Below are 21,100 nucleotides of genomic sequence, written 5' to 3' on the forward strand. Positions count from 1 at the left end.
CATTACAGAGAGGCATATGACCTTTTTAGGCAAGATAAAGAGACAGGTTTTGCAGACAGAAATGGGTTCTGGGACAATATAATGAAGACTGATCATAAATTAATTACGAAATTATATAAAAAATTATTAGAGTGGGGTACTGAAACGGAACAGATAAAAGGAGTGCATGGTGAAATGGGCCCAAAACATGGGACATCCGATTCAATTAAAAAGTTGGGAGAAGATATGGAATCAGGGCCTTAGATATACTTATGCGTACGATATGCGAGAGAATTGGCTAAAAATGCAATATAGGTGGTATATAACTCCGGTGGTCTTGCCCAAAAATACTGGAAAGATATAAATGAAGCTATACAATCAATATTAAAAATAAAAATCAGAAGAGAACCTGAGTACTTTTTACTTGGAATGCTAGACATAGAATATGATAAAGACAAAGATTCTGTTCAACTATTTGGCTATTGCTGCGAGAATAACATATGCCAGGCTGTGGAGACAAAAAGAGATCCCAAATAAGGAGGAATGGCTGAATATAGTCATGGACGTGATGAATATGGACAGGCTCACTTTCTGGTTATCTCCAAGCCAAGGTCTGCCAAAGAAAGAAACTAATTGGGACCTGGTAAAGGACTATTTAAAACAAATGAAGCTTGATCTTATCTGCTGAGCTAATACAATCTTACTAACTGATGAGGACGAAGGGGATATGGATTTGACCGATCTTCAGAATTTTCTTTTTTCTAAGAACCTGTTAAAGGGTGATGGAAGTCTACAGTTTTTTTTTCTTCCTACTTTTCTAACAACAACAAGTGTTCTCCCACTTTCGATGTGAAAATATTATCTTTTACTAATATATAGTCCTTTTTCTTTTATTTCTTATATATAAAATCTCTAATAAAGATATTATAAAATAATAATAATAATAATAAAGTGTTTATTGAATAAAGAATATAAAAAGGAGGAAAGGGTTATATCCAAAAGTAGTAGTCAGGATATAAACAGCAATATACAAAAGAAGTCAGAGTTCAATAAAGGTCTTTCAAAAATACCAAGGAAACATCATACCGTATTCCCCGAAAATAAGACATTGTCTTATACAGTAGAGGCTTACAGGAGGGTTCTGTACCTCCCTCTAGACTGCTTACTATTAAATATAGGCTTATAATAATAATAATAATAATAATAATAATAATAATAATAATAATAACAACTTTATTTTTATACCCCGCCCCATCTCCCCGAAGGGACTCGGGGCGGCTTACATGGGGCCTTGCCCGATAAAACAATCAAATATCAAAACACAGCAATAAAACAGTTATCCAATAAAAACATAAATTACAGTAAAAACAATCGTTAAAATCAACATAAAACATACAATATTAACACTGGAGACTAATTCATAGAACCCAGGCAACGTGCAACATGTGCCGAAATGGGCCGAAATGGGGAAGGTAATTTCAGAGTTAAAATGGACAAAGTGCAATATAGCATTGGCAGCACCTCAAGAATGGGGCTATTATAAAATGGGCAGATCGATCCGTCCAACACCAGATTAAGTATCAAAGGCCTTTTGAAAGAGCCAGGTTTTTAAGCTCCTACGGAAGGAGAGGAGGGTGGGGGCCTGCCTGATCTCTCTAGGAAGCGAGTTCCAAAGCCGGGGGGCCACGACGGAGAAGGCCTTCTCTCTCGTCCCCACCAACCGCGACTGCGAGGGTGGTGGGAGCGAGAGGAGGGCCTCCTCCGACGAGCGAAGAGAACGTGCGGTTTCGTAGGGGGAGATGCAGTCTCTAAGGTAGGTGGGTCCCAAACCGTTTAGGAGGTGTTCTGCGGTGTGTAGCCGAACTTGTGCACAGCCTGCCACACCTTCTGCAAGTGTTTCAGCTGCACATCTGTCTCAGGGTCAAACAAGCTGGTGTCATGCACAGGCATGTTCTTGGCGAGCGTCCTACCCTCCTCAGAGAGCATGGACACCTGCAGCCAGGCGTGGCGCCGAATGGTCATGGACGTGGCAAACTTTCTCCCTGCAGTATCAGCCGTATGCTTGGCCATGGTTTTTTTTTTTTTTTGCACTCTAGAGAGCCCCAGGACCTCCTGGTAAATGGGCCCTGTGAAGGCTTGATGTTCCTGGGGAAGGCTGCTCACATAGGCTCCCATCATCCTCCACAAGTACTCCTGGCAGGATGCGAAATAAGCGCCGTAATGGGCCAGGCGGGTGACAAACCCCCCTGCCACATGAGCCTTCTTCCCAAGACCATCTTTCTTCTTCCCCTCCTTGTCCGCTGGCACGCTCTGCGTCTGCTGAACGCTTACTTTGCAACATGTCAGCCACCATGTTGTTCGGCTTTGGCGGCTTAGCCACCCATGGCGCCGAAGACAGATCAATATGATACAGGAGGTCATTCCTTCTGGACACCGGAGCCACCAGGGACTGTGCCAGGTCACCAGTCTTTGTTAGTTGCAGAAGATAGGGGATCACTGGCAGCATAGTAGCGGGCACCGGCGCCTGCTGTTGCTGATCGGAAGGGAACAAGAAGTCCTCCACCGGCTTCTGCGAGGTGGACATAGGAGCCTTCAGTGCCTGAGCCAAGCAGGAGAGAAATGTCGTGAAGCCGGTGGCATCGGCCAGCGAGAACGGCTCTAGCTGATCCGCTGGGTCCTGATCCGCCCTCGAAGCGCTCGATTCCAAGCCGGAGCGCGACTCAACATCCATGGGTTGGGGTTCCCCTACCTCCACTGCCAGTGGTGGCGCCAAAGGCCTAAGCTGGCCCCGCGGGGACAACAGCGGGGGCTGGTCTCGCCAGCCCTCTGGAACCAGCATGGGGCCAAACACATAAGCCCTTCCCCCAGGAGATCTACAGATCCGGTCCTGTGCAGGGGCATCCTGGATTTGAAGAGCAGCCTGCCCCGCCCCAGGGCCCTCCAACCCTGGCATCTCGGGGGCAAGGAGAAGGCGGGGAGGGGCCCACAAGGAGGAGTGCAGGAGCAACAGGAGGAGAAGAAGGAGGGTGCCCACGAGGCTTGCCCCAGCGGAATCAGGCAACTCACAACCGACACGGAGAACCTTGAAGGCAACGCCCATCGCCATTGCTCCTCAGCGCCGTGCCTAGAAGGAGCTTCCAACTCAGCTGAGGCCACCAGTGCAACAAGCCCCACGCTGCCTCCGGCAGGGGGATGGGCCAGCTCCGCATCAGGGAGCACACCCAAGTCCTGCCCCCTGCCTGGCGTCCTCAGCATGCGCTGCCCATGCACCTCCTCGCTGGTCTTTTGGGGCGCAGGTGCAGACTCCCGTGATGTCGTGGCTGCCTCTGGCTCCAAAGACACGGCCACCGCTGCCCGGTGCTTTTTACGCTTCTTGCTCTCCCCTGCAGCATGGGGGCGGGCCTAGAGCTGCAGGGCGAGCCGGAGCAAGGTTTCTTATCCGCCTCCAAAGGGCTGCCTGAGGTAAGTGGTACAGGCATTAGCAGCCAGCCTAACTCGGCAGCGGGGTGGGGGGTAGCCCCTGGCTGGCGCTGTGGCATGGCTGGAAGCAACGTGCGCTCATATAGGAGTGTTTTCAAACAAGCTTGCCTGTCCTTACGAGCCCGGGGAGTAAACACCTTACAAGCAGAGCAGTTCTTCATCAAATGAGTCTCCCCCCAAACAGAGCAGGCATTTGTCATGCCCGTCCGTGTCAGGCAACTTGCCTCTGCAGCTGGAGCATTTTTTAAAGAGGGCAGCCATTCCTGGCCCAAACAACACAGGGAAAAACCCCAGGTATTTTTTTCACCTACCCTTGAAAAGCAAGCCATGCAGGGTCATCCCAGTCTCTATAGGGAGGGAAGAGTTCCAGAGAGTGGTAGTGTTGTAAGCAAAATACAACTGAGACATGAAAAACGGAATCTGCAAATTTTATTATTAAATCGTGTAACTAGAGCCAGGCAACAAAAGTCCAAATTACAGATCCCCAAATAAGCAAGCGAAGAACCCTTTTATAGTTTTGCCAAACATGTAGCAGAAGCAGAATGCAAGTCCATTGGTTGGTTCCTATGTGAGCTCCTCTTTACCCTCTAAGCTCCACCCACAACTCTGCCCAGCAACAAGCCACAAACCACAGCTGTCAGGGGTGCTCAATTTTCGAAAACAACATTTGCCATTGTTAGGATTTTCCGTGTATTAGAGAAAACTACCCAAAAATAAGCAAAGCATCCGAAAACAAACAGGATACTAAAAGTTAAGCAATCAGCTCACAGCAAGCAAAGTGTGAAGTGCCCTTGGATGTACTGTAGTTGCAAAGAATTTAGAGCTTAGGAAGCAAAAATGAAGAGTCCCAACTTTTAAAAAATCACAAAAGGTTTATTTACATTAAAAATAATTGCATTAAGAACTGGGTCTGAGCTACTCTAACACTCGTCTCTTCTAAGGTTTCAAAGAGAGGAAAAAATACCAAGCATTACATCTTTCTCGGTGACACAGCGGGTTAAACTGCCTCCTATTTTAGGCTGATCATTCTGTATCTTAGGTTTGTTGTATTTATTTATTTATTTACATCGCTTTTACCCCGCCTTTCTACCTGAGGGGACTCAAAGCGGCTTACAATAAATAGGCAAAAATTCAATGCCTAAAAACAATGTAAAAACAACAATTCATATAAAACTATCTACAAAACAATTCATATAAAAACAGATACCATTACAAAATAAAATCACATAATGTAAAATTTTAAGCATGTCCACGATTGTACTATATTTAATCGCAATATATGAAATCTGCATTTTAGTAACCCAGTATCTCTCTCTCAGCACCGGGAGAATAAAGCAAATAGCTTTGATAAACTGATCCACTTTCACTTCCTCTTCTAGGAAAACCTCAGTGGTTGCCTAGTACCAACACGAATAACAAAGCTTCAGTTACACATTTTCCCAACGGAAACCACACAATAATTGCATATCTCACTGGGGGTTTTTTTTCTCAACAAAAACAAAAGGTGGAAGAGATCAATATATAAAGCCAGATAGGAGCCAAAGCACAAGTACCTAACTTCCAGACAAAGGGTAGGTGACTTATACTCTGGGGCCAATTTTCACTATGGGCCAAACCAGCCATGGAAATTGTTTTTACAACAGATAAAATACGAATCTGGAAGCAGATTTGTTTTAACACTTCAACAGGATTCTGGTGCTTTTCAGGATCCTGAAATCTGTTTAGATACAGAACTGCCACTCCTACCACTTCCAGAAGCAGGAAAGAATGGTAGGGATGTCAAAAATCACTGCCAACTTTCCAACTTGCTTTCTGAAAAGGTTTCCAGGCTTTTAAAAAAATACAGTGGATCTTAATATTTGCTGAGATTGGTTCCAGGATCTCCTGTGGATACCCAAATCCGTGGGTACAGTGACATATACAATGGTCTGATATACAGTAGAGTCTCAGTTATCCAAGCTAAATGGGCCGGCAGAACCTTGGATAAGCGAGTATCTTGGATAATAAGGAGGGCTTAAGGAAAAGCCTATTAAACATTAAATTAGGTTATGATTTTACAAATTAAACACCAAAACATCATGTTATACAACAAATTTGACAGAAAAGGTAGTTCAATACACAGTAATGTTGTGTTGTAATTACTGTATTTACGAATTTAGCACCAAAATATCATGATATATTGAAAACGTTGACTACAAAAATGGCTTGGATAATCCAGAGGCTTGGATAAGTGAGGCTTGGATAAGTGAGACTCTACTGTACTTAAATACAGTGACATAGTGATTTTCCTTATATAAAATGTCAAAATGAAGACTTGCTTTTCAGATTTTAAAATATATTTTCAAGCCATGTATGGTTGGATCCATGAATACAGAAACAGTGGAAATTGAGGCTGACAGTGTAACAAAATGCCTAGTTATAACGTAGATTTTAAATGTTTGTTGATGTTGTGACTTCACCTATATTATAGGGCTGGCGTGTGAGCAACCGCACCAGGAGAGGTGTTATTTTGCATAGGAGTGACCTGATTGGCTGAATGCAAATGAGCGAATTGAAAGATGAGTCAAGGATGACAGTTAAAGAAAAAAAAACCCAACTGAACATTCTATGGGAGTTGAAGTCAGTTAGGAAGTGAGAGGGTTATCTGGAACGTCATGATAGTCGTTAGTAAGTAGGAGTCAGGAAAGACATTAATGAAAGGTGGTTGGATAAGTAGTCAGAAGCATAAGTTAAAGATATTCAAAAATCTGATTCTATGTAGTAATATAGCAACCCTTTTTATGAAAAAGAAAAAGGTTGAAGGAAAGCTGTACTGAAACATCGTTTCTTAACTACTGTTGCATGAGAAAACCAGCCCTGGGTCCTTGGGATGTCTAGTTTACCTGGGCCATGTCCTGGACTGAAGTCTCTTTTTTTCTCTTTTTTCTCTCTCTGGCGCCTGCCGGAGCACTAACCCAATGAAAGATAAAGAGCACTCCTTAGATGCCTTGCCATCAGTTTCCTCTGAAGGTTTATATGATGTGCCATGACAACCAGGGGTAGATTACCCCTGGCCATGACTTACTGGGAAGCCTGGCTTGTTAAAGGTACTCTGGAAAACTATGTCTCTCATGTATATAATTTGCTTAAACGCTCCATGTTTTTTCCTATGTGTTCCTATTTTGTCTATATGTTGTGTTAACCTAATGTTTTATGCTCCTGAGATCCCCATTCCTTCCCTTTGATGGAAACCTTGTTCCTGAACCCAAATATGTCTTGCATCCCACACAATTGTATAGCCTGGGGGAAAGAAACTAAGCTGGGAACTTTCTCATCAAGTTCCCAGTTTCACCTATATTTTTGGACTTTACCTGGACATTGCAACACAATACTTCTATTCAGGCGAAGGAAATCACCTCTCCCTGCCCTTGGGGAAGAACCAATTTTACCACACTGCGCCTTTGATGAACGGGACCGCTTGCATTGGAAGGAATCAGCATTTCTAGAGCCAAAGCCCATCCCCTGTCATTTTTGCATGATTGTATATATGATGTTTTGTTTATCTGGGGTCTGGAATCGGCAGGCCAGCCCTATTAATGGGCCATGTCATGTTCATTTCATAAGACAATAGCATTCCTGGATAGGGCCAGAGACACCCTCAATCATTTTGTTATTTTTCCTGTTCAATAAAAGGAACCTCATTTATCGATGCTTAATCATCCCTTGTCCCAGCCCATGCTGGCCAGTGAACCAAGCCCCTCTCCATCTTGTGTATAAAAAAGGCTGTGAAACTTTATTCTGTATGCTATCTACTTTGTGATTGAATCACTAGCTAGCATCTTATCTGCAGATAATAAATTCTTCCTTGGCTGAAAATCACCTTCTCTCCTTGCTTGCTGGCTAATTTTAATCGGGCCCAATAAACCAAAGCAGGGACTCACAATGGGCAGCTCAGGCTGATGACTAACCTGGGTTTCTGCCAACAGGCTTCTCCCTGGTCTCACTGCCAGGGGTTGCCTCCTAAAATGGGGGCAACACTATTAAGTATTTAAACCACTGTAACCATTACGCTTTTGCTACAAGAACACTATAAATAAACTAAGTTACTGTTTCACTTTAAATAAATACTTTCTCGGTATCCTGAATATAATTCAAGAAGTTACAAAAGGTGAAAGAAAGATTAAACAATCATTTATTTATTTGGTGGAATAGTCGCGTAGGCATATAGCCTGACCTCCTCCTGACCGTTTCACATTTTTGACGAGATAAATAAACAAAAAGGACTGTTCCACTATGCCACAAGTTGGAAGTACCTCACATATTTAATGTTGGCAACGGAGGGCCAGCCAAACAAAAGACACCCCCCCCCCCCCGCCGCCTGAAGGTCCTGCAGGTATCTCTAAGGAGCAGGTGTCAGCATTTGAAGTTGCAGCTGCAAGCAGAACTTTAACAAAAAGTTGAATATGTTGATTAAAGACAAAAATATGGCACCATAAGGAAAGAGTAACAACCAAAACAACGAACAATGAAAGCCAAGACAGCAGTATGAAGAAGGTATGCAATGGGAAGATTGTGGCAGAATGAAAAATCACGCATAGTTCACGTTTGACCAGTCCACACACTGTCTTGCCAGAGAAAAGATATGCCACACAGATGATCAGTAAAGAACAAGAAGTTTACTCTTCAAAATGCAGAGTAACATATATATAGTCATATGAATAGTTGCACTGACTCACACAATGTCCTTTAAGAGATATTCTTAACAACAACAAACACACACTTGGTACTATGATACATTTAGAACTAACACTCCATAAGCAATAGTATGCTGCTATGAATCCCATGGCCAATCCATAGAAGCTTTTTGTTTTCATCAGAAACTGCAACCTCAGCAGATCAAAAAAATAAGGCCACAGATGGATGGGAAAACAGTTATGTCTTCTGAGTACGAAATAACACAAGCCAGGGGACAACACTCAAGAGTATGTTTTGGCTAATTTGCTTCCCCATCTCCCAGCCTCTGAACTGCAAAAGCAATTACTTTTTGAATGGTGGCTCAGAAAACCAGAGTCACAAGGACAGTAAAGAGAAGGTAAGGTAAACCAAAAGAGATGGTATCTATTAATTACTAACCCTTAGTGGAGAGTCCTAGGAGGGAAATAGAGAGAGGGAAAGAGCTAGACAAAAATTAAGACTTGTATTTCAGATTCATTTGTTACTGTTAGACACTCAAGAACAGCAAGGACTGGATTATAACACAGGCTTATCTGGTTTAGAATTGTTTTCTACTGTAAGGGTAATCACTCAAAAATCACTTGAAAGACTTCTGATTTGGATGACATAAAACAGTTCTTTATTAAAGCTATCTGTCTGGAGTTCTAAACTCCAGCCCAGAATGAGGTGTTCATGTAGCTTAAATGCTTTTACAATTTAGATTTTGGTTACATGAATATTGTGATTAAAAATAAACATTTTAATAGGCAGAGATTTTCATGAGTACAGAGTCATATTGTGTTGCCAACTAACAAGCACTCTATTGGCATTTTAGTTTAGAGCAAAGAAACAGAATATAGGAATACAATTAAGATACTGGGAAGCTATTTTTAGTTGTACTTTGAAAACACCCGAAAGCCTTGTACTTCCAAATAGTCAAGAGACTGTTCATTTGATTTTTGGATTTTCTTGAGCAGGGGTCCCCAAACTTTTTAAGCAGAGGGCCGGTCCACAATCCTTCAGACTGTTGAGGGGCCGAATTATTATTTGGAAAAAAAAATACAAACAAATTCCTGTGCATTCTGCACATGTCTTATTTGTAGTGCAACAACAACAACAACAAAAGAACAATACAAATACAATATTTAAAAATGAAAACAATTTTAACCAACATAAACCTATTAGGATTTCAATGGAAAGTGTGGGCCTGCTACTGGCCAATGAGATAGTCAAGTTAATTAGGATTGTTGTTGTTGTTGTGTGCCTTCAAGTCATGTCAGACTTTGGCTGAGCCTAAGTCTAAAATTAATTATTTACTGCATTTATTTACTACATTTATATCCCACCCTTCTCACCTCGAAGGGGACTCAGAGCAGCTGTATATACATACAATATATTATATTATTAGCATAACACAATATTATATATTACTATATTGAACTATACCACTATACTATTATATAATATCTAATATATAATTAATATTATTATATGGTATTACTATTAGTATTATATTGTATAACATAAGATTATTATCAATATTATATGTATATACAATATATTATATTATTAACACTGATATAAAAATATTATATTATAAAACTGAGGGTGGGGGCCAGGTAAATGACCTTGGAGGGCCGCATCCGGCCCCCGGGCCTTAGTTTGGGGACCCCTGGTCTTGAGCATTGTCTTGAGACTCTTTGGATCTTTTTAAGCATTTTCCTAGGGATCCTTTACTACAATGACTAAAACCGAAAGGAATTCCAGATGGAAACATCCTAGGCATCTTCTTGTTACGGATTCACTGAAGGGGGGGGGGGGATGCAGACACTGCCCCTCAAATAAGAATTCTGTCCTTTACAAAGTAAAATGCCCTTCAGTCCACATTTCTAGCATTGCAAAAAAACAGAAATTGCAAATCTTGTTAGAATCTTGCCCTCATTTTATGAGGAAAGCTAGTATCTACGACACAGGCAAACAGCACAGGTTTCATTTCAAAAACAGGAAGGCTTTTTATCTTGTTCAGTAACACAAACATGAACAGCACTGTGCAAAAATCACATTTTTCTCTAAGCAAATTCTCCAATGTAGATTTCTCACTCCAAGATCCATCAATGACCAGCAGCAACACCAACAACTATCACATTGGCTGTCCAGCCAAGCCAATATTGTATTGCATCATCCCTGGTGCTTTGGCATTAACCCATGACATTAAACTTGCTTTATCATTTTAACTTTGCAATTAGCCACCTGGATGTGCTGTCATACTTATGTATTTATTTACAGTATTTATACCTCGCCCTTCTCACCCCGAAGGGGACTCAGAGCTACTTACAGAACATATGGCAGACATTCAATGCCGATTATAAAATTAACAAGGATAGACAGTACAAATAGATGTAAAGGCAGTTTTTCCCATCTTATTTCCAGCATCTTGGAAGCTGTGCTTGACTCTGGCCACTGGGGGTGCTGTCACTCCATCTTCCATGCAGAGGAGCTTTCCTCTGATTGATGCCCTTAAGGGTGCCTTTATTACCACCCCACTAAAAGCGTTACCTATTTATCTATTTGCATTTCTGCTTTCGACCTGCTAGGTGGGCATGTGAGCTGGGGCTTATGGCGGGTGCTCACCCCGACCCGGGCTTGAAATACCGACAATTCAATCGGAAGGATTTTTCTGCAGCACAGCGTTTTAGCCTGCTGTGCTAAGCCCGGCCAAATCTTGACAAATCTCACATTTCCTGTTTGGATTCCCTTGGTAACTTTGCATGACTTCTTCAGCCGTGTTCTTAAACACAGTTTTAAGTTACTGCAAGGCTAGAAAATTGGGGATGGAAGGAAAATCTCACAAGGGGCTGAATTTTTATTTGGAGACAATATTTACTTTGCCCAGAGTAGTTACTTGCTAATAAAACAGCCCATGATACATAGTGGACCCTGGATCTGCTGAGGTTTGATTCCAGGACTCGAAGTGGATAATCTGCACACTCAAATATAATGCTGTCCCTTATAAAAATGAAAAAAAAAATCAAGATTTCCTTTTTGGATTTTAAAAAAATCAAACTGTGGGTGGTGGAATCTGAATACAGAATCTGTGAATGTTGGGGAAATCTGCCTGTCAAGTTCGTTTGAGCACAGCTAAAAGAAACGATAGACAGGAAATTTGGATTTCAGCATTTTACGATTTTAAAAATATGGATGATAGAGTCAGCTCATACTGAGTAAGAAACCACCTCACCCCTATTGAGGTGGACTTGCAATTATAGCATTTTACAAGCATGCGCACAACTCTAACTAACAATGAAATTTTACTAAGGCACTCTTAGACATGTGCAGTTGCCTCCAACTTATATTGATCATTAAATCAGGTACAATGTCCATAATCAACATCAGGTAAATACGATCTAGTAAGCCAAAAGTCATAACTGCTTGAATAAGCTGTCTCAACAGGTTCACGGTTATTTACGCAACCCAACCTTGTGGTTTTGTTCTAGTCAACTTATGTCAAGCAAATGTCAAGCAGAAGTACTCTGTCAACAATTTCAGGGACAAGATTCTGGGTAAGGGTAATTTTTTTTCCTACAATGCACAGCAATTCTCACATGAACATAGAGGAAAGACTATACATACGCTAATGAAATGTTCAAATAGATTTACTCACAGTGGGCCCATTATTCTAGTTGGAAGTAAACAGCAATATCACATCATCATTTCGTAAATGCCTGTTGGTCTGGCTACCAATTCTTCTTAGCTGTAGCTTTGCAATGCCAGTTACCTGAAAGAAAAATGCTCCATGAAATTTGGTTTCTGACTACACATCAGAGAAAAAAAGCACAAAATCATTGACTCCTGGACAGATGGCAGTAGCAACGGTTGGAGAAACCTGCCTATCAGGTTCAGTTTGATCGCAGCAGAAGGAAAACAGACAGGAGTCAGGATTTCAGCATTCTTTACTATCTGCAGGATAGTGGTGACACATCAGCTCATACTGAGTAAGGCACTGCTTTAGTGGCTTTCCAATTTATAGTGTTTTACAAGCATGTGTAGAGAGCTAATTGACAATGGAATTTTGATGATTACTACAATCTTGTAATCTTTTGCACATGCACAGTTGTCTTTTAACATACAATAATATATTTTATTTATATTTGGCTCTATTTCCCCAAGGCGTTTCAGAGCAGATTACACGTACATATACAGCAAACACTCAACGCCATTATACATTTGACGAAGACAAACAGTACATAAACAGAGGCAAGGCTTCCCTCTTTTCATCTCCAACATCTGGCTATGCACGACTCAGCTACAGGGAGGTGCTGTTGTTTCATTTTCTACGCCAAGGAGTTAGTCATCATGGACGCTTTTCTTGGTTGGATTTTTGCTGGCATATTATGCAAGGCACTTTTTACTTCTCTGCCAAAGCGGTACCTATTTATCTATTTACATTGTTTTCAAGGCTAAGTGAACAGAAGTTGTGCTTAAGGTGGGAGCTCACCCCGACCCGGGCTTGAAATGTCAACCTTCTGGTCGGCAGGATCTTCTATAGCAGGCAGTTTAACCCGCTGTGCTAGCCCAGCCCCTTAGATAACTCATTAATCATTATACATCATGTACACAGCTTATATAAATTATTAATCATTACATCTTCCAACTTATATGAATCATTAATCATCACATTCCTTCTCTATTCTTACCTCCGGGAACTTGCCAGGTTCGCCACTCGGAGTCCAAACAGTTAGAGCAAAACACAGGTTTATTTCAGACTGCAGTAAGAAAGGCGGACAGACAGCATATACAGAGTAATGCCGATTCCAAACTGCCGCGCAGAAGCACGGCTGGCAAAGCTTTTATACCCTCTTATTCTTGCATCAGCCCCTACCGAGTGGTGGCCGAGCAGGTGCAACATCCCCCCCTTTGTTTCCGTTATCTTGCATAATAAGCTTAGCACATTTCCTGAAGTGTAAGCAAGCTGATTTCCTGAAGTGTAAACAGGCGGATTTCCTGAAGTGTAAGCAAGCTTAACTTCTGCCAACCTAGCAGTTCGAAAACATGCCAATGTGAGTAGATCAATAGGTACCGCTCCAGCGGGAAGGTAACGGCGCTCCATGCAGTCATGCCGGCCACATGACCTTGGAGGTGGCTACGGACAATGCCGGCTCCTCAGGTTAGAAATGGAGATGAGCACCAACCCCCAGAGTCAGACATGACTGGACCTAACGTCAGGGGAAACCTTTACCTAAACAAGCTTAAAAAATTCAGCAAGACTAATTCCTTGCATTAACTACAGCATTCATAATTCCTATCCATAACTGTATGACCACCTCAACATCAGGTGAAATGTCCGCAGTTCATTCCGCATAAGTACTATCCAGCAAGCCGAATTATCATAGCTCGTTACATAATCTTATCATTAGATAAGAGCAGCAAATTTCAGACATAACATGTCCTGTCAACAATTTCAGGGAACAGACTCTAGGTAATAATTTAAAAAATTATTTATACCCTGTCACAATCTCTCGAAGGGACTCAGGGTGGCTCACAAATGCACACCAGAAATTAATACATAAGCATAAAAACAGTAACATAAAATTACAACCGCAAACAGAACGAACACACATAACATCATTAATAAAATTTTAAAATGTATAAAATGCTGTAGTACCTGCAGATAAAACTGGGTATCTTCAATTAATGAACTAAAGTGCAGGAGTAAGCAATCAGTCCTCATGTGCAGCCATTGAAGACAACTCAAGGTCAAAGGCTCATTTAAAATGCCTTGTTTTTAGGCTAGAGAAATGTTTGGGGCCTAGGGCTAACCTAATCTCTCTAGGGAGGGCATTCCAGCGGCGGGGAGTCACCACTGAGAAGGCCCTCTCTCTCATTCCCACCAGTTGGATCTGGGAACTTGGTGGAACCGAGATAAGTGCCTTCCTGGCAGATCTCAGAGCCCGGAGACACCAAAAAATATTCCAGCAGCCCTCACACATCAAAAACAGGAAATGCCTGGAGGCAGGAAGGAACAGCTGGAATGAATTAAACAAAGGCAGGGAAAGCGAAATTAGAAAGCCTTTTCTCTGTCTGGCCACTTCCACACAGCTGAATAAAATCCCACATTATTTGCTTTGAAGTGGAATATTTGGCAGCATGGACTCAGATAATCCAGTTCAAAACAGATTTTGAGAGATTTTAGCCTTGATATTCTGGGTTATACGGCTGTGTGGAAGAGCCCTCTGCCTCACTTCACAAAAACACAGAGACACAGTATTCTGGAGGTCGCTAACTCCCAGGCTTCATCACCATTTATTATTCTGTTTCTTTACTTAATAATAATGTAAAGAAAGGCATGCAAAGGGTGTGTTCGCAGCAACAAAAAAACATGCTTTTTGCTTATTGTATTATGAATAATAACATATATTGAGCTTCCTTTATCCCAAATACGCGAGAGCAGAAGTGTTTTGGAGTTTGTTTTTTTCGGATTTTGAAATGCTTGTATTTGCCTATACTTGCATAATGAGGTATCTTAAGAGCCAAGACCAAAATCTAAACAGGATATTAATGTATATTTCATAGACGCTTGTGTAATGCTATATACACAATATTTTTGTAATTGAGACAAAGTTTGTGTCCCTAAAACCAGGCATGTGCAAACTTGTGCCCTCCAGGTGTTTTGGACTCCAACTCACACAATTCCTAACAGCCTACCGGGAGTCCAAAACACCTGGAGGGCACAAGTTTGCACATGTCCGCCCTAAATTATCAGAAAGCAAGAGAGTCTCTCTCTCGTGTCTCATTTTGGAGGATTTCAGGCTTATGGGATGCTCAACTGACACACTAATAGTAATATCGCACTAAATATGGGACTCAGAGTCTCACTTGAAAAGAATACAATTAGGAAACCTCCCGCTACAATTGCAAACCTCCAGATACAACTGCAACAATTAGGAAACATCAACTACAATTCAAAACTTACCAAGCCGCGACTCTCGCCATTTCCAATCCGCTGCCACTTTTCCCCTCTTCCTCCTCCTTCGCCCACCCCAAGAGGAAGAGCAAGAATCCGTGCCCGACCCGTTTCAGTAACGATCAAACGTTGCCTTCCCTTGGTGAGAAGGAAAGAAGCCTCCGACTTTGCAAAGCAGCCTGCTTTGCGTCCCTTACTGAGCCGCGTTTGCTTTCCTGGGCAGCTCTCGCTTTCTCTTCCAAGAGCTCCTAAATCATCTTCCTCGCTTCTCGGGGCTTGTCTTCCCCGCCTTCCTTTCCCTGGAGCCGCCCCCTAGGAAGAGGAGGAGGAGATGGAAAAAAAAGAAGCCCCGCAAAAAGCTCTTTCTGGACTCAAAGCGTCCCTCCAGCGCTCCCTGCCGCCGGCTTGTCGTTTGCAAAGAGGCAGCTTCTTCTGCATAACACTGTGATCATGACCAGACCACACTGCTAATGCAGGAGACTGACGCCGAAAAAGGTATATGTAGGCACTTTTCGCTAAGTACACACTTAAGGGATTAATCATTAATCACATGGACAGCTGCAAACTCATCTAGGTCCTGAATACGCACAGCTGCAAAATCAGGTCAGCCTGAAGTGTAAATATTTGCCACAATGTCGTCAAAAAATCAAAACTCCAAAAGGTATCATCATTGTTTTTTTATATCCAGCTTTTCTCTCCATAAGTACAATAGAGTCTCACTTATGCAACATAAACGGCCGGCAGAATGTTGGATAAGCGGATATATTGGATAATAAGGAGGCATTAAGGAAAAGCCTATTAAACATCAAATTAGGTTATGATTTTACAAATTAAGCACCAAAACATCAAGTTAGACAACAAATTCGGCAGAAAAAGTAGTTCAGTATACAGTAATGCTATGTAGTAATTACTGTATTTATGAATTTAGCACCAAAATATCACGATATATTGAAAACATTGACTACAAAAATGCGTTGGATAATCCAGAACGTTGGATAAGCGAGTGTTGGATAAGTGAAACTCTACTGTAGTATCAAAGCAACTACCAGGAAAGCATTAACAATGCAATTTAAAATATACACATATTAAAACAGAATAAAGTGCTCGTATTCCTCAGGGATTGGGGCCACCAATATGATCTTGTCATCTAACATGAAGTTACCGCCAGCCCATCCCCTGTTCAGGTATCAGCCAGCATGCCAATGCCTTAAATCAAGAAATAGTTTTCTAAGGTCTACAGAGATACTCACAGGAACACCTCAGCAAGCGAGAGTCCAAAAGTGGCAGGCTGAAACCCAGAACCTCAATCAGTGGGTGATGCCAGATGAGAGACTCCCTCCTGGGCACACAGAAGACTGGGTAACTTGGAAGGCGCTGAACAGACTGCGCTCTGGCATGACAAGATGCAGAGCCAACCTTAAGAAATGGGATCACAAAGTGGAGTCCACAACATGCAAGTGTGGAGAAGAGCAAACCACAGACTACTTACTACAGGGCAGCCTGAGCCACAATGCACAATGGAGGATCTTCTCACAGCGACGCCAGAGGCACTCCAATTGGCCAGCTTCTGGTCAAAAAGGAAATCTAGTATAGTGTCACGTTTTTGACTTTGTAGTGTTTTTTTAAAGATGCATTGTAACTGTACATTCAATTCGCTTCTGACATGATAAATAATTAACCGAATAGACCAATTCCAGCAGCTGAGGAAACTACACATTCCGGAGAGGATTAATTAATCTTTTACCAAAATAAATCTTGAGGGAAAATGAAGAGGAAATGTGTGCCCACAAACCGCAGACAAAAAGCCGATCTGCTAATCCCCTGTTTCAACACAATACATCCCTGGGTTTTCTTAAAGCATCATTTATAACATGGTTATGGCCCTTTTGAGGCCCGCACATATATCTATATATATAAAAGAGTGATGGCATCACGGCAATTCACAAAACAACAAAAGTACAGGCCCCCCAACCTCAAAATTTGACAACACAACCCATCATCCACGCCTCAAGGTTGATACAACAAAAAGAAAAGAAAAATAAAGTCCTAATTGGAGGGAGAGCAATAATTTTTTTATCCAATTGCTGCCAGTTTAGAGGGCTAATCTCTGCCCACTTGGTTGCCTAGCAACCAAGGGACAGCCAGGTTTCAGTTAGGGGACAGGCAGATTTAGGCCTCACTTAGACTTCTTCCACAGATTATCTAATTTGCACTGGATTATATGGCAGTGTAGACTCAAGGCCCTTCCACACAGCTATATAACCCATTTATAATCTTATATTATCTGCTTTGCACTGGATTATCTTGACTCCGCACTACCATATAATCCACTTCAGTGTGCATTTTATACAACTGTGAAGAAGGCGCCTCATATAATCCAGTTCTGAGCACATAATATAAGATTAGAAATATACAGTAGAGTCTCACTTATCCAACGTAAACAGGCCGGCAGGATAAGTGAATATGTTGGATAATAAGAAGGGATTCAGGAAAAGCCAATTAAACATCAAATTAGGTAATCATTATACAAATTAAGCACCAAAACATCATATTATACAACAAATTTGACAGAAAAAGTAGTTCCATGCGCAGTAATGCTATGTAGTATTTACAGTAGAGTCTCACTTATCCAACGTTCTGGATTATCCAACGCATTTTTGTAGTCAATGCTTTCAATATATCGTGATATTTTGGTGCTAAATTCATAAATACAGTAATTACTATATAGCATTACTGTGTACTGAACTACTTTTTCTGACAAATTTGTTGTCTAACATGATGTTTTGGTGCTTAATTTGTAAAATCATAACTTAATTTGATGTTTAATAGGGTTATCCTTAATTCCTCATTATCCAACATATTCGCTTATCCAACGTTCTGCCGGCCCGTTTATGTTGGATAAGTGAGACTCTACTGTACTGTATTTACAAATTTACCACTAAAATATCACAATGAATTTAAAACACTGACTACAAAAACATTGATTATGAAAAGGCAGACTGCGTTGGATAATCCAGAACATTGTATAAGCGAATGTTGGATAAGTGAGATTCTACTTTAATATGAAATAATTACTGGGATAGAATAATGCAGAACAGTATAATCTCTAAAACCAGGACAGTAAATAAACAGGGGAATTCCACACAGGAAACAATCAGGGCCAGCTAACACCTCCCAACAAAGTATTCCCATCATCAAAGTCTGGCAAATCCTCTGTTTTCTCAGGGCCACAGACAGTAGAACCACATAAAATATCGCAAACAACACCACTCTGAATACAAGGGAATTCCAGACAGGAAACAATCAGGGCCAGCTAACACCTCCCAACAAAAAATTCACTCAGGGAGGAAACAGCCAGGCTTTACAGCTGCAAGGCCATTACATCCTAATCATTTTTCCTAATTGCAGCATTCATACTTGCCTCCAACAAACAAAAAAAACCAATCAGAAATATTGTATATTCACAACCTTTAGGAAATAATATCCCCTGATGGCGCAGCGTGTTAAAGCGCTGAGCTGCTGAACTTCTGGACTGAAAGGCCACAGGTTTGAATTGGGGGAGCGGAGAGAGCCCCCACTGTAAGCTCCAGCTTCTGCCAACCCAGAAGTTCGAAAACATGCAAATGTGAGTGCATCAATAGGTACTGCTCCGGCGGGAAGGTAACGCCGCTCCATGTAGTCATCCCACATGACCTTGGAGGAGTCTACGGACAACGCCGGCTCTTCGGCTTAGAAATGGAGATGAGCACCAAACCCCAGAGTTGGACACGACTGGACTTAACGTCAGGGGAAAACCTTTACCCTTTACCTTAACTACCACCAATTCCTCAATACTTTATTTCCCATACCACCAGACTTCGCCACAGCAACGCGTGGCCGGGCACAGCTAGTGTTCTATATAAAAATAACAGATATTTGCCCAGCGTGTTTGGGAAAATCTTAAACAAAATATCCTGCTTGTGTGTATGTGTGCCTGAGGGGCTTTGCCGGCTCCACACCTACCATGAGGTAAGTTCATCAAGCGAAGACAATGCCAGCTGGAAAAGCTAAATCTCCTGAGATGAAACCTGTGTTGCTTTTCAATTAGCCGATTACATTTACATTACAGCCCATTGTGTTTCTGAGGCTCGCCCATTATACAAAGTGGACTTGGTCAACGATCCCACCATGAAGTGCTTCAACACACCTTTGCCTGCTCCTTTCCAGGCATAACTTTCCAAATGGCTCCAGCTCCAAGCCCTTCAATGACAGCTGTTTATTTTTCCCACCAAGGAGACTCTAACCATTCCTGATATCATGAGGATTCTGTTAGGATCTTGTGCTCATTGTATGAGCGAGGAAAGCTAGCTCTAAGTATCTAAATAGCCTGGTGGTGCCTGATTGAACAGCACACACAGGCAAATAGAAGAGGTTTCATTCCAAAATCAGGAAGGCTTTTATCCTGCAGTTCAGTAACACAAACAGCTCTGTACAAAAATGATGTTCTCTCCTCTTACTCTCAGTAAATTCTCCAATGCAGATCTTTCACTCCAACATCCATCAAGTTATCTGTCCTACTTCTATACAAAACCCAGCCAATCCAATATTGTATTGCATCATCCATGGTGCTTTGGCATTACTTCATGGTTTCATCAGACACTTAAGCATGCCTTGTCATTTTGACCTTGCAGTTAAGCACCTGGATAGATATGCTATCATACTTGGCTTCTTGCCAAATCCTTACACATCCCCCAGTCAACATGGACCCAGATTGAAACCGGGCAAATTTCTGACCCTAGAGGTTTAAGGGCAATGATTCCATAGAAAGTGGTGTTTCAAAAAAAAAGAAAGAAAAAAGAAAAGGATTCCTGTCTCCTTTAGTGTAGAGGCTTAAGGGAAACGATTCCATGGAAACTGGTGTTTCAAGAAGGATGCCTGTTTTAAAAAGTGTGCTTATATCCTTGAAATGGTTGAGCTAGAAAGGTGAGAAGCCATCCTATGTGTTGGGGTGAGTAAATTCTCCATCTTCTTGAAAGACAGAACCCTATAAAATGCCACACAAAAAAAGACAATTTTGCTCACTTTCCTCCCTTTGTGGGATGAAGTTCTAGGACTTAGAGTAATGGGTTCAAATTACAGGAAAGGAGATTGCACCTGAACATCAGGAAGAACTTCCTGGCCGTAAGAGCTGTTCAACAGTGGAGCTCTCGGCCTCGGAGTTTGGTGGAGGCTTTCAAACAGAGGCTGGATGGTCATCTATCAAGGATGCTTTGACTGTGCTTTTCCTGAATGGCAAGGGGTTGGACTGGAAGGCCTTTGTGCTCTCTTGCAACTCTATGATTCTAAACACTTTCTCTCATTGTCTTTGCAGCAACATAAGGAGATTAACTTCAAAATAACACAGTACAAACATAAAACAAAGTCAAGGCATATAAGCACGGATATAATTTTTTTAAATGCAATCATTGTGTCAATGATAGTGCTGTATCTTTCATTCCTATCTGGCAGAAGGGATCTAGACTAGATGTCCCTTAAGATCCCTTTTAGTTTAATAGCACTTTAGAAAACAGAAAAAACATACAATTTGTCAAGGTCAGGAACAGAGATGCTGGTATTCAGTTATGGAAAAAAAACACAGAAAATAGATAACACATTTGTTTTCAAAATCAGTAGAAACTAAGTTTAAAATGCTACCAAAAAGTTGAGGGGAGGTCACATTATCTAGCTCAAAATCCTCAATTTACATGAAATGCAATAAAATATTAAATGTTTGCTGAAAGGGATCAGTAGAGAAATTATTAGCAAAATCCAAATGAAAATGTGGAAATAAGCAAGAAGGTACTGCAGCTTACTTTTAATCCAAGCATTTCTCCGCTTTGCTGTCTCTACAGTATTTGCATTTGCATGTACCGATATGTACATGTATTTGCATTTGCATCTATGTTTAGTAATTTTGTGCATGAAATAAAGTTTGTGTACACTGAACGATCAAAAAGCAAAAGCACAGCT

General features: G+C 41.5%; 1 protein-coding gene across 2 annotated transcripts in view; it reads right to left on the reverse strand.

The window, feature by feature from the left end:
• Nucleotides 1–15,132, reverse strand: part of resf1 (retroelement silencing factor 1) — a 31,104-nt gene extending 15,972 nt beyond the window's left edge. Inside the window, exons 1-2 of one of the 2 annotated variants that reach the window (XM_008110401.3) lie at nt 15,122–15,132; nt 11,813–11,926 (exon numbers count right to left, since the gene is read on the reverse strand). The gene's annotated coding sequence lies outside the window, so the exon portion shown is untranslated. Of the gene's footprint in view, nt 1–11,812; nt 11,927–12,845; nt 13,186–15,121 lie in introns of those variants that run through there. The other variant, XM_008110402.3, reaches the window with a different exon arrangement.
• Nucleotides 15,133–21,100: the final 5,968 nt, after the last annotated feature.

Source organism: Anolis carolinensis, chromosome 5 (genome assembly GCF_035594765.1).
Source record: "Anolis carolinensis isolate JA03-04 chromosome 5, rAnoCar3.1.pri, whole genome shotgun sequence".
Classification (NCBI taxonomy): Eukaryota; Metazoa; Chordata; class Lepidosauria; order Squamata; family Dactyloidae; genus Anolis; species Anolis carolinensis.